Source organism: Panulirus ornatus, chromosome 55 (assembly GCF_036320965.1).
Source record: "Panulirus ornatus isolate Po-2019 chromosome 55, ASM3632096v1, whole genome shotgun sequence".
NCBI classification, from domain to species: Eukaryota; Metazoa; Arthropoda; class Malacostraca; order Decapoda; family Palinuridae; genus Panulirus; species Panulirus ornatus.
The window spans coordinates 25,745,672-25,756,741 of NC_092278.1; the positions used below are offsets into that span (position 1 = coordinate 25,745,672).

Below are 11,070 nucleotides of genomic sequence, written 5' to 3' on the forward strand. Positions count from 1 at the left end.
TTGTCATGTGTAATACACCGAAAACAACAGCCCCCTATCCACATCCAGGCACCACAGACCTTTCCATGATTTATCCCAGACGTTTCACATGCCCTGGTTCAGTCCACTGATAGCACGTTGACCCCGGTATACCACATCATTCCAATTCACTCTATTCCTTGCACACCTCTCACCCTCCTGCATGTTCAGCCCCCGATCGCTCAAAATCTTTTTCACTCCATCCTTCCACCTCCAATTTGGTCTCCTGCTTTTTCTTGTTCCCTCCACCTCTGACACACATATCCTCTTTGTCAATCTTTCCTCACTCATTCTCTTCATATGTCCAAACCATTTCAACACACCCTCTTCTGCTCTCTCAACCACACTCTTTTTATTTCCACACATCTCTCCTACCCTTTCATTTCTTACTCGATCAAACCACCTCACATCACATACCATCCTTAAACTTTTCATTTTCAACACATCCACCCTCCTCAATACAAACCTATCAATAGCCCATGCCTCGCAACCATGTAATATAGTTGGAACTACTATTCCTTCAAGCATAACCATTTTCATTCTCTGAGAAAACATTCTCTCTTTCCACACATTCTTCATCGCTACCAGAACCTTCGCCCCCTCCCTCACCCTATGACTCTCTTTAGCTTCCATGGTTCCATTTACTGCTAAGTCCACTCCCAGATATCTAAAACACTTCACTTCCTCCAATTTTTCTTCATTCAAACTCACATCCCAACTAACTTGTCCCTCAACCCTGCTGAATTTTCTCCTTTCACACACTTTTCCACACTCAGTCACCAACTTCTGCAGTTTCTCACTTGAATCAGCCACTGGTGCTGTATCATCGGAAAACAACAACTAACTTCTCAGGCCCTCTTATTCCCAACAGACCGCATACTTACCCCACTCTCTAAAACGCTTGCATTTACCTCCCTAACCACCCCATCCATAAACAAATGAAAATACCATGGTGACATCACACCTTTCAAACATGAATGGCTATTGGAGTAACAGCAAATCTATTATAAAATTACAGATGTGAAATACGAAGAACTTTTACAGATATGAGCTTAATCTTCTCTCATGTCTTTTGCCACATTCAAAGAAAAAAAATCAGAAACATTACAAGTATACTGATACCTGGACTTTTCTTTTTAATAAATAACATTGCCTCGACAAAATAAACACTCCCTGATCATGGCAATCTTGGATCTTAACTTTCCTCTTTTATTGTTTGTAATGATAATCAATTGGTGAAAATTCTTCCATTTCTATGTGTGTTACTGAACCAGTGCCAACCATCCACAGCCAAGCATCACAGGCTATTCCATTATATACCTCGCCCACTTCAGATGCTCCAGTTCAGTTCACTGATACTTTGTTGTCCCTCACCATGTCAATCTCTCTTCATTCTACTTCATGCACACCTCTTTACCTCCTGAATGTTCTAACTCTATTCCTTAAAAAGCTTTCTTCACTCCATCCTTCTGTTTCTTCTGTCTTACCTTCCCCCTTCCTCCTTTAACTAATCTCTCAGTACTACCACATATATTCAGCATGTCATGAAGAGTGAATAAGAAGGGTGGGAGTGGGATATTGGCTATCCTTCCATTATGTGTTATCACTTTCTAAAGAAAAAAAGAAACAAAGAGCCAAAGCAAATATTTTTTCTTTGAAGGTTCAGTGATTTGTAATTGCCTAAATGAAGTGGGAGTGTTTATACAGAGGGATGTCAATGTGATGGAATTTGCTAAGATAAAGTATCATTATTCTAACAGATACCCTGCAAAGCCATCCTGATGAAAAATGGGAAAAAGCATTTAAGGCAGAAATGGATAAACTTTATCTATGAGGCTACATTTTGTAGTGATATATGTGGAAGAAACATATGCTTCATTAATGATCAATATCACACCTATGAATGATTCATATCCAACACAACAAATTAATAACCTGCTGAAAATTAAATGCTTTCATAATCAAATTCAAACTTGACACAATATCCCAAAACTTAGCTAAACTACAACTTTGGCACATTGAGTGATGGCTCATTTCTTATTTTACCAACTATTTCATCACTTATGATAATTATTCTAATAAAATGAATATCTGTGAAATGTCCTTGATATGCTAACTCATATCTGTAATGCACTAAATGAAAGGAATGATGTTTGGTGTCAAATAATGAATTTGCTGGGTCTGTGATCCACCAATGGTACAAACAAAGTCTCAATATGAAGCCTTTGAAATTATTTTAACATTTTCACACACAAGGGGATTATCCCTCCTGATATCCCCAAGATTGGGGTTGGGTTGAGGGAGCAAAATATATACGTTAGGGACTGGCTTTTACTCATTAAGTCAACAAACTGAAAGAATATGTCTTTGAACGCACAAAAAAAAATTATGATATTAATATAGATTACCAAAATATCTAGTACAAATCCAGTCAAGTAACAAAGACCATGAATATGCCATATGTGCAAGTTTTTGTGAGACGTAATGGAGGTAGGTGCAAATGCCCCCTCTCGCTCCTTTCAGAAGGCACCCATGTGTAAATTTTTAGTCATTACCATTTTGTGATGCTCTTCTTTTCCTCACATTTTTCAGCGTGCTTTTACTAAAAAATTACTGATCTGCAATATTATATACACCTAATAATGAATCTCATACCATCATCACCATTACAGTGAATTCAAAGAAATGTACACTACTGCTAGTTTCATGGAATATTTATCAGTTTCTCATTGACATCCTCTATTTATCTAGCAATTCTTTTATACTGCTCAGGTATATTACCAATAATCTGGCCAAAGGTCCAGGTATATATACCCATGTCAAAGATCCTTGGTTTTTGTATATATACCCAGATTTTATTGTACTTTTCTTACATTTGAGAATGTGACAATCACAAAATGTTCTGTTATTGTACACCTAAGAAAAATTACTAAACAGATTTCCACCTGAGTCTGGTTCTACCCCTGCTATCAACTTTGGCCAGCTTATAGGTAATCCGCTTGAGCAATACAAGAGAATAGTTAGACATGCCAAGAGGATCAGTAAGAAACTGATGAATGCTGAATTAGCATTGATATTCAATGAAACATGTTTGAGAGATGATCGGCCTAGATACCCAAATACTGCCAAAGTGTAAATGTTTATCATGATGATCAATTTTTGAAGCAGTCTTTGGTCTTGCATTTTGATTCAGATGCTTCTGTTCAAAAATGGTTGTTCTATAATATCATATATACCAAACAGTATCCAGACATAACCATAAAAAGCCCAGTTTATTGATTGCCACCAAAATTACCTATATTAATTTTCATTTTCACAATTTCTGGCAAAACAGAATATTCCTTTTTGACTTTTTGTCAAACAGGTTTGCTGTATCCTGCACTGACAAGGTAAAGCTCCCGCCCAATCTCCAGCTAACGTGTACTGCACTGAAACTACAGTTCTGTATCCACAACCAGGCACCACAAAACCTTCCAAGGTTTCCTGCAGTTGCTTCTCATGCCCTAGTTCAGTCCATTAACAGAATATCAACCTCTGTACACAACATCGCTTAAATTCACTATATCCCATGCATGCCTTTCATCCTCCTACATGTTCAGGCCCCGATCACTCAAAACCTTTTTTCACTCCATCCTTCCATATCCAATTTGGTCTCCTTGTCTCCTCCACTTACATTCCTCTTTCTCAATCTCTCCTTACTTATTCGCTCAATACATCCATACCATTTCAGCACACCCTCTTTAGATCTCTCAACCAAGCTCTTCTTACTAATATGCATCTCTCTTACCCTTTTATCACTTAACTGATCAAACCATCTCATACCATATATCACCCTCAAACATTTAATTTCCGACACATTCACCTATTTCTACATATCCTAACCTATTGCTCATGCCTCATGTCCATACTAAATTGTTAGGAATACTTTGTCTTCAAACACATCCATTTTTAATCCCAGCTAACAACCTCTCTTTCTACACATTCCTAATTTTCAAGAACCTTCACCCCCTCAACCAAAGATCACTTCTGCTTCCATAGTTCCATTTGCTGTCAAGTCCACTCCCAAGCATCTTATAAACCTCTCTTGCTCCATATTTTCTCCACTCAAGCTTATACCTCAACTAACCTGTCCTTTTTACCTAACTTTCTAATACGGAGCCAACAACCAGAGAGCTACATTACCAGTACTACCTGTTTGAGTATCAGGAGAGCGAGTGACATCTAGTTAATGAGCCATCACTTTAGTGGTTGTCAAGTTGCACTCTTCTGACCCAGGTAGTCTTCTTTCTGCTTCACCAACACATGGATCATTGGCATTCTGTCCACAAACATACAATCTCTCCTTGTCATATGTAACACTTGACAACACTTAACTGATGCAGCTCAATCTTTGTTACTCTAGATTTGCCTGTGGTGAGCACTATGCATTAGCCCTGCCTTTTGGCAAAATGGTAGGAGCTGTAAATAGAAGCAGTAGGTAAGAACATTTAGGTAGGAGCATTAGGTAGTAGTAGGTAGGAGCATTAGACATACGCAGGCATTAGGAACATTAGGCAGAAGCCTCTGAAAACACTGCAATAGATTGCTCTCTGCCAGTGGCCTGTTAAGGGTTAAGCACTAAAGGCTTATAAGCAGCACTAGAATTCTTTAGTTATGGAGACTCTGTTGCCATGGCCACCCCTCTGAGGGAGATATAGACAGATAGCAAAAGGCTGGTGTGCACTTCAATTCATAAAACATGCCTATAGTCCAATAAAGGATTTGTAGCAAATTTTCAAAGATCATGTCCTGTATGCACCAGTCTAAGAATTCTAAAGGATGTGTAATAACCTATTTGTAGTGTAAGGGATAGTGTTATACTCATGGGGCCCCATCTCTTGAACATTCTTTACTGACATACAACTTCTATGCTGTCAGCATTAAACATGTCCTTAATCATTCTATTCCATTAATCCACCACCCTTATACTTTAAAAGAACTTCTACATATCTTCTTTCAAAAGTTGCTCACTTAATTTTATGTAATGTCTTCTGGCTGCTCCATCCCTACATCTCTTGAAGAGCTGTTCACTGTTCATATCACTGATGTTTTAAAAACTTAAAAGAGGTTATAAACAGGTCAACCTTTACTCTTCTCTCTTCCAAGGTTGGGAAATTTGAAGCCTTCAGTCTTTCCTTGTTACTCAGTTCTCTTAATTTTGGTACCATCTTTGCAACCCTCCACTGGACCTAATCTATCAGTTCTTTGCGGTTCTTTAGGTGGTGACCAATCTTGAGAAGTATATTTTGGTTTTAGCCTTACATATGCCATGTACAGCTTACAAAATATTTCTTTATGTACACACTTGAAAGCTGTTTTGATAGTTGACATAAAACAATTTGTCTTCTTTACTATTCTCCTAATATGGGAGTCTGGTGGTAGGTTAGGGACAATGCAGACTCCTAAGTCCTTTCTACATACAGAATCTTGAAGCTTATTTCATGCCAGATAATAATCATATTGAGACCTTATTTCACTTTGTCCCAAGCTAATTCAGATATCTATGTGCAAGTGCTAAAATTGTACTGGATAATGAAGAACAAACATAGATAAAGCTATCTGTTCACCTGTTGGTACAATTGACACAGGCATTATCCACTAGTCAAGTTTGTTAAACAAAAGAGCAATGCTTGGTTTCTCCTGGCAAATGACACATATCATTATCACCATTACTGTGATCATCATACAAGGCAGTAGTTGGTCAGCAGCCAATGACCAGGGAGGTATATTACAAATAATACCCATCTGGGTACTGAGAGGGTTAGTAACATCTGTGTAGTGAGCTAGCCCTTCAGTGGTTGTCAAACTGCACTCCTTCGACCCGGGTAGCTGTCTTTTTTTCTGCCTCACCCACATGCTGACTACTAGCAGTCTGTCCACAAACATATAATCTTTCTTTGTCATATACATAACACTTGACAACACTTAACTCACACAGCTCATTCTATATAACTTGATTTTCCTAAGGTTAGTACTATGCGCCAGCCCTGCTTTTGGCAAAATGTTACAAGCAATAGATAGAAGAAATAGGTAGGAACACTTAGGGAGGAGCACTAGGTAGAAACATCAGGAAGTGGTAGTAAGCAGAAACATCAGAGGAGCATTAGGTTGTATCAGTCAGTAGAAACACTAGGCATGAGCATTAGGTAGTAGTAAGTGAGAACATTAAGTAGGAGCCTCTGCAAACACTGCATTGGAGTTGCTCTCTACCAGTGGCCTGTTGTGGGTGAGGCACTAAAGGATAAGAAACAGCACTAGAGTTCCCTGTTTATGGAAACTCTACTGCTGTGGCCGCCCCACTGGGGAAGTTCCAGGTAGGAACAGGTGTCAGAATTCCAGATACTACCCATCCCCCACATATGTCTGAGTTCCTTTCTGACTGACCGGTCAAATCTCGAAATGGACGTATGTAAGCATGGAATGTAGAATTAATATACCTGAATAACACTCTTTTATCCTACTCAATTTCTATCATGATAATCTGGTTTTGTATCAACAAGCTTTATTACATAATTCTGCAGATTCTTTTTATCTTTTACTTAAGATTCTTTAGTCACATTTCATAATCTTCACTTTCTACATTACGCAAGATCTACCATGATTGTCTCATTTTTGTTTAACCAGTTTTATGAATTGAAATTTTTTAAAATCACTCTACAGTTTATTAAACAAAACTCTCGTTTATTTTCCACTTTTTCACCAGCTCAATCATTAGCACTTGCTGCTTCATCTGTGACTCAAACATTGTGCAAGCTTTATCTTCTTTTATGTATATACATGTGTACATAGGCGGGTTGGGCCATTCCTCGTCTGTTTCCTTGCGCTACCTTGCTGATGCGGGGACGGCTACTAAGTATAATAAATAAATAAAATAAATGGTGTGGGAGGCAAGTTGTTAGAAGCAGTGAAAAGTTTTTATCGAGGATGTAAGGCATGTGTACGTGTAGGAAGAGAGGAAAGTGATTGGTTCTCAGTGAATGTAGGTTTGCGGCAGGGGTGTGTGATGTCTCCATGGTTGTTTAATTTGTTTATGGATGGGGTTGTTAGGGAGGTAAATGCAAGAGTTTTGGAAAGAGGGGCAAGTATGAAGTCTGTTGGGGATGAGAGAGCTTGGGAAGTGAGTCAGTTGTTGTTCGCTGATGATACAGCGCTGGTGGCGGATTCATGTGAGAAACTGCAGAAGCTGGTGACGGAGTTTGGTAAAGTGTGTGGAAGAAGAAAGTTAAGAGTAAATGTGAATAAGAGCAAGGTTATTAGGTACAGTAGGGTTGAGGGTCAAGTCAATTGGGAGGTGAGTTTGAATGGTGAAAAACTGGAGGAAGTGAAGTGTTTTAGATATCTGGGAGTGGATCTGTCAGCGGATGGAACCATGGAAGCGGAAGTGGATCATAGGGTGGGGGAGGGGGCGAAAATTTTGGGAGCCTTGAAAAATGTGTGGAAGTCGAGAACATTATCTCGGAAAGCAAAAATGGGTATGTTTGAAGGAATAGTAGTTCCAACAATGTTGTATGGTTGCGAGGCGTGGGCTATGGATAGAGTTGTGCGCAGGAGGATGGATGTGCTGGAAATGAGATGTTTGAGGACAATGTGTGGTGTGAGGTGGTTTGATCGAGTAAGTAACGTAAGGGTAAGAGAGATGTGTGGAAATAAAAAGAGCGTGGTTGAGAGAGCAGAAGAGGGTGTTTTGAAATGGTTTGGGCACATGGAGAGAATGAGTGAGGAAAGATTGACCAAGAGGATATATGTGTCGGAGGTGGAGGGAACGAGGAGAAGAGGGAGACCAAATTGGAGGTGGAAAGATGGAGTGAAAAGGATTTTGTGTGATCGGGGCCTGAACATGCAGGAGGGTGAAAGGAGGGCAAGGAATAGAGTGAATTGGAGCGATGTGGTATACCGGGGTTGACGTGCTGTCAGTGGATTGAATCAAGGCATGTGAAGCGTCCGGGGTAAACCATGGAAAGCTGTGTAGGTATGTATATTTGCGTGTGTGGACGTGTGTATGTACATGTGTATGGGGGGGGTTGGGCCATTTCTTTCGTCTGTTTCCTTGCGCTACCTCGCAAACGCGGGAGACAGCGACAAAGTATAAAAAAAAAAAAAAAAAAAAAAAAAAAAAAAAAAATAAATCTATTGAGAGTTGGGGTGAGAGAGTATCATTAAATTTTAGGGAGAATAAAAAGATGTTCTGGAAGGAGGTAAATAAAGTGCGTAAGACAAGGAAGCAAATGGGAACTTCAGTGAAGGGTGCTAATGGGGAGGTGATAACAAGTAGTGGTGATGTGAGAAGGAGATGGAGTGAGTATTTTGAAGGTTTGTTGAATGTGTTTGATGATAGAGTGGCAGATATAGGGTGTCTTGGTCGAGGTGGTGTGCAAAGTGAGAGGGTTGGGGAAAATGATTTGGTAAACAGAGAAGAGGTAGTAAAAGCTTTGCGGAAGATGAAAGCCGGCAAGGCAGCAGGTTTGGATGGTATTGCAGTGGAATTTATTAAAAAAGGGGGTGACTGTATTGTTGACTGGTTGGTAAGGTTATTTAATGTATGTATGACTCATGGTGAGGTGCCTGAGGATTGGCGGAATGCGTGCATAGTGCCATTGTACAAAGGCAAAGGGGATAACAGTGAGTGCTCAAATTACAGAGGTATAAGTTTGTTGAGTATTCCTGGTAAATTATATGGTAGGGTATTGATTGAGAGGGTGAAGGCATGTACAGAGCATCAGATTGGGGAAGAGCAGTGTGGTTTCAGAAGTGGTAGAGGATGTGTGGATCAGGTGTTTGCTTTGAAGAATGTATGTGAGAAATACTTAGAAAAGCAAATGGATTTGTATGTAGCATTTATGGATCTGGAGAAGGCATATGATAGAGTTGCTAGAGATGCTCTGTGGAAGGTATTAAGAATATATGGTGTGGGTGGCAAGTTGTTAGAAGCAGTGAAAAGTTTTTATCGAGGATGTAAGGCATGTGTACGTGTAGGAAGAGAGGAAAGTGATTGGTTCTCAGTGAATGTAGGTTTGCGGCAGGGGTGTGTGATGTCTCCATGGTTGTTTAATTTGTTTATGGATGGGGTTGTTAGGGAGGTGAATGCAAGAGTTTTGGAAAGAGGGGCAAGTATGAAGTCTGTTGTGGATGAGAGAGCTTGGGAAGTGAGTCAGTTGTTGTTCGCTGATGATACAGCGCTGGTGGCTGATTCATGTGAGAAACTGCAGAAGCTGGTGACTGAGTTTGGTAAAGTGTGTGAAAGAAGAAAGTTAAGAGTAAATGTGAATAAGAGCAAGGTTATTAGGTACAGTAGGGTTGAGGGTCAAGTCAATTGGGAGGTAAGTTTGAATGGAGAAAAACTGGAGGAAGTAAAGTGTTTTAGATATCTGGGAGTGGATCTGGCAGCGGATGGAACCATGGAAGCGGAAGTGAATCATAGGGTGGGGGAGGGGGCGAAAATCCTGGGAGCCTTGAAGAATATGTGGAAGTCGAGAACATTATCTCGGAAAGCAAAAATGGGTATGTTTGAAGGAATAGTGGTTCCAACAATGTTGTATGGTTGCGAGGCGTGGGCTATGGATAGAGTTGTGCGCAGGAGGATGGATGTGATGGAAATGAGATGTTTGAGGACAATGTGTGGTGTGAGGTGGTTTGATCGAGTAAGTAATGTAAGGGTAATAGAGATGTGTGGAAATAAAAAGAGCGTGGTTGAGAGAGCAGAAGAGGGTGTTTTGAAATGGTTTGGGCACATGGAGAGAATGAGTGAGGAAAGATTGACCAAGAGGATATATGTGTCGGAGGTGGAGGGAACGAAGAGAAGTGGGAGACCAAATTGGAGGTGGAAAGATGGAGTGAAAAAGATTTTGTGTGAACGGGGCCTGAACATGCAGGAGGGTGAAAGGAGGGCAAGGAATAGAGTGAATTGGATCGATGTGGTATACCGGGGTTGACGTGCTGTCAGTGGAGTAAATCAGGGCATGTGAAGCGTCTGGGGTAAACCATGGAAAGCTGTGTGGGGCCTGGATGTGGAAAGGGAGCTGTGGTTTCGGGCATTATTGCATGACAGCTAGAGACTGAGTGCGAACGAATGAGGCCTTTGTTGTCTTTTCCTAGCGCTACCTGGCACACATGAGGGGGGAGGGGGATGGTATTCCATGTGTGGCGAGGTGGCGATGGGAATGAATAAAGGCAGACAGTATGAATTGTGTGCATGGGTATATAAGTATGTGTCTGTGTGTGTATATATATGTGTACATTGAGATGTATAGGTATGTATATTTGCGTGTGTGGACGTGTGTGTATATACATGTGTATGGGGTTGGGTTCGGCCATTTCTTTCGTCTGTTTCCTTGCGCTACCTCGCAAACGCGGGAGACAGCGACAAAGCAAAATAAAAAAAAATAAATAAAAAAAAATCTATTGAACCAACCATGACTGGCTGTGAAGTTCTCGATGTAATCCTTGCCTGCTCACTCCTTTAAAGGCTCAAAAAGACTTCTAGCATTCACCTGCATGGTTAGTAAACTTAGTGGTACCAGCTTTTGAGTTTGATCTTCCATCCACAGTATCAACAATTTTTCCATTTCATGGTTGGGCCCTTGTTGTTGCTTTGTTATCATAGACTCATCCTTGCCAAACCTCTCACTGCTTCATGTATTTTTTCTTCCCTTTTATATTAAGGAGACCATTAAATGGGACAACTGCAGATCATGTGCAGTCACATTAACCTTTTTACCTCCTTCATTTTCAATTCCAATTCCTTGGCTTCTAGCAAGATCTATCATGTGATTCTTTTTTCCTCTTGCTTGTCATCTTCTTTGGGGTTTAATACAGAAATGGTTTAACCCAGCACAAAAATTCTTTAAATTCATTTAATAACATGCACTTACTGAATAGTAACTGAGAACGAAAATTGAGAGAGATGCTGTGATGTACACAATGCCACAATATTGTGTGAGTCACTATTGTGTGCAAGCAACCATTAGCACTAGTGGACGTACGATCAAGCTTAATTTCTAAACTTACATATATCTT

At 40.2% G+C, this 11,070-nt stretch overlaps 1 protein-coding gene across 3 annotated transcripts in view; it reads right to left on the reverse strand.

Moving 5' to 3' along the window:
- The window catches only part of LOC139765610 (zinc finger protein 131-like), a 178,165-nt gene that overhangs the window by 31,870 nt on the left and 135,225 nt on the right, over positions 1 to 11,070 (reverse strand). The window lies entirely within an intron of this gene.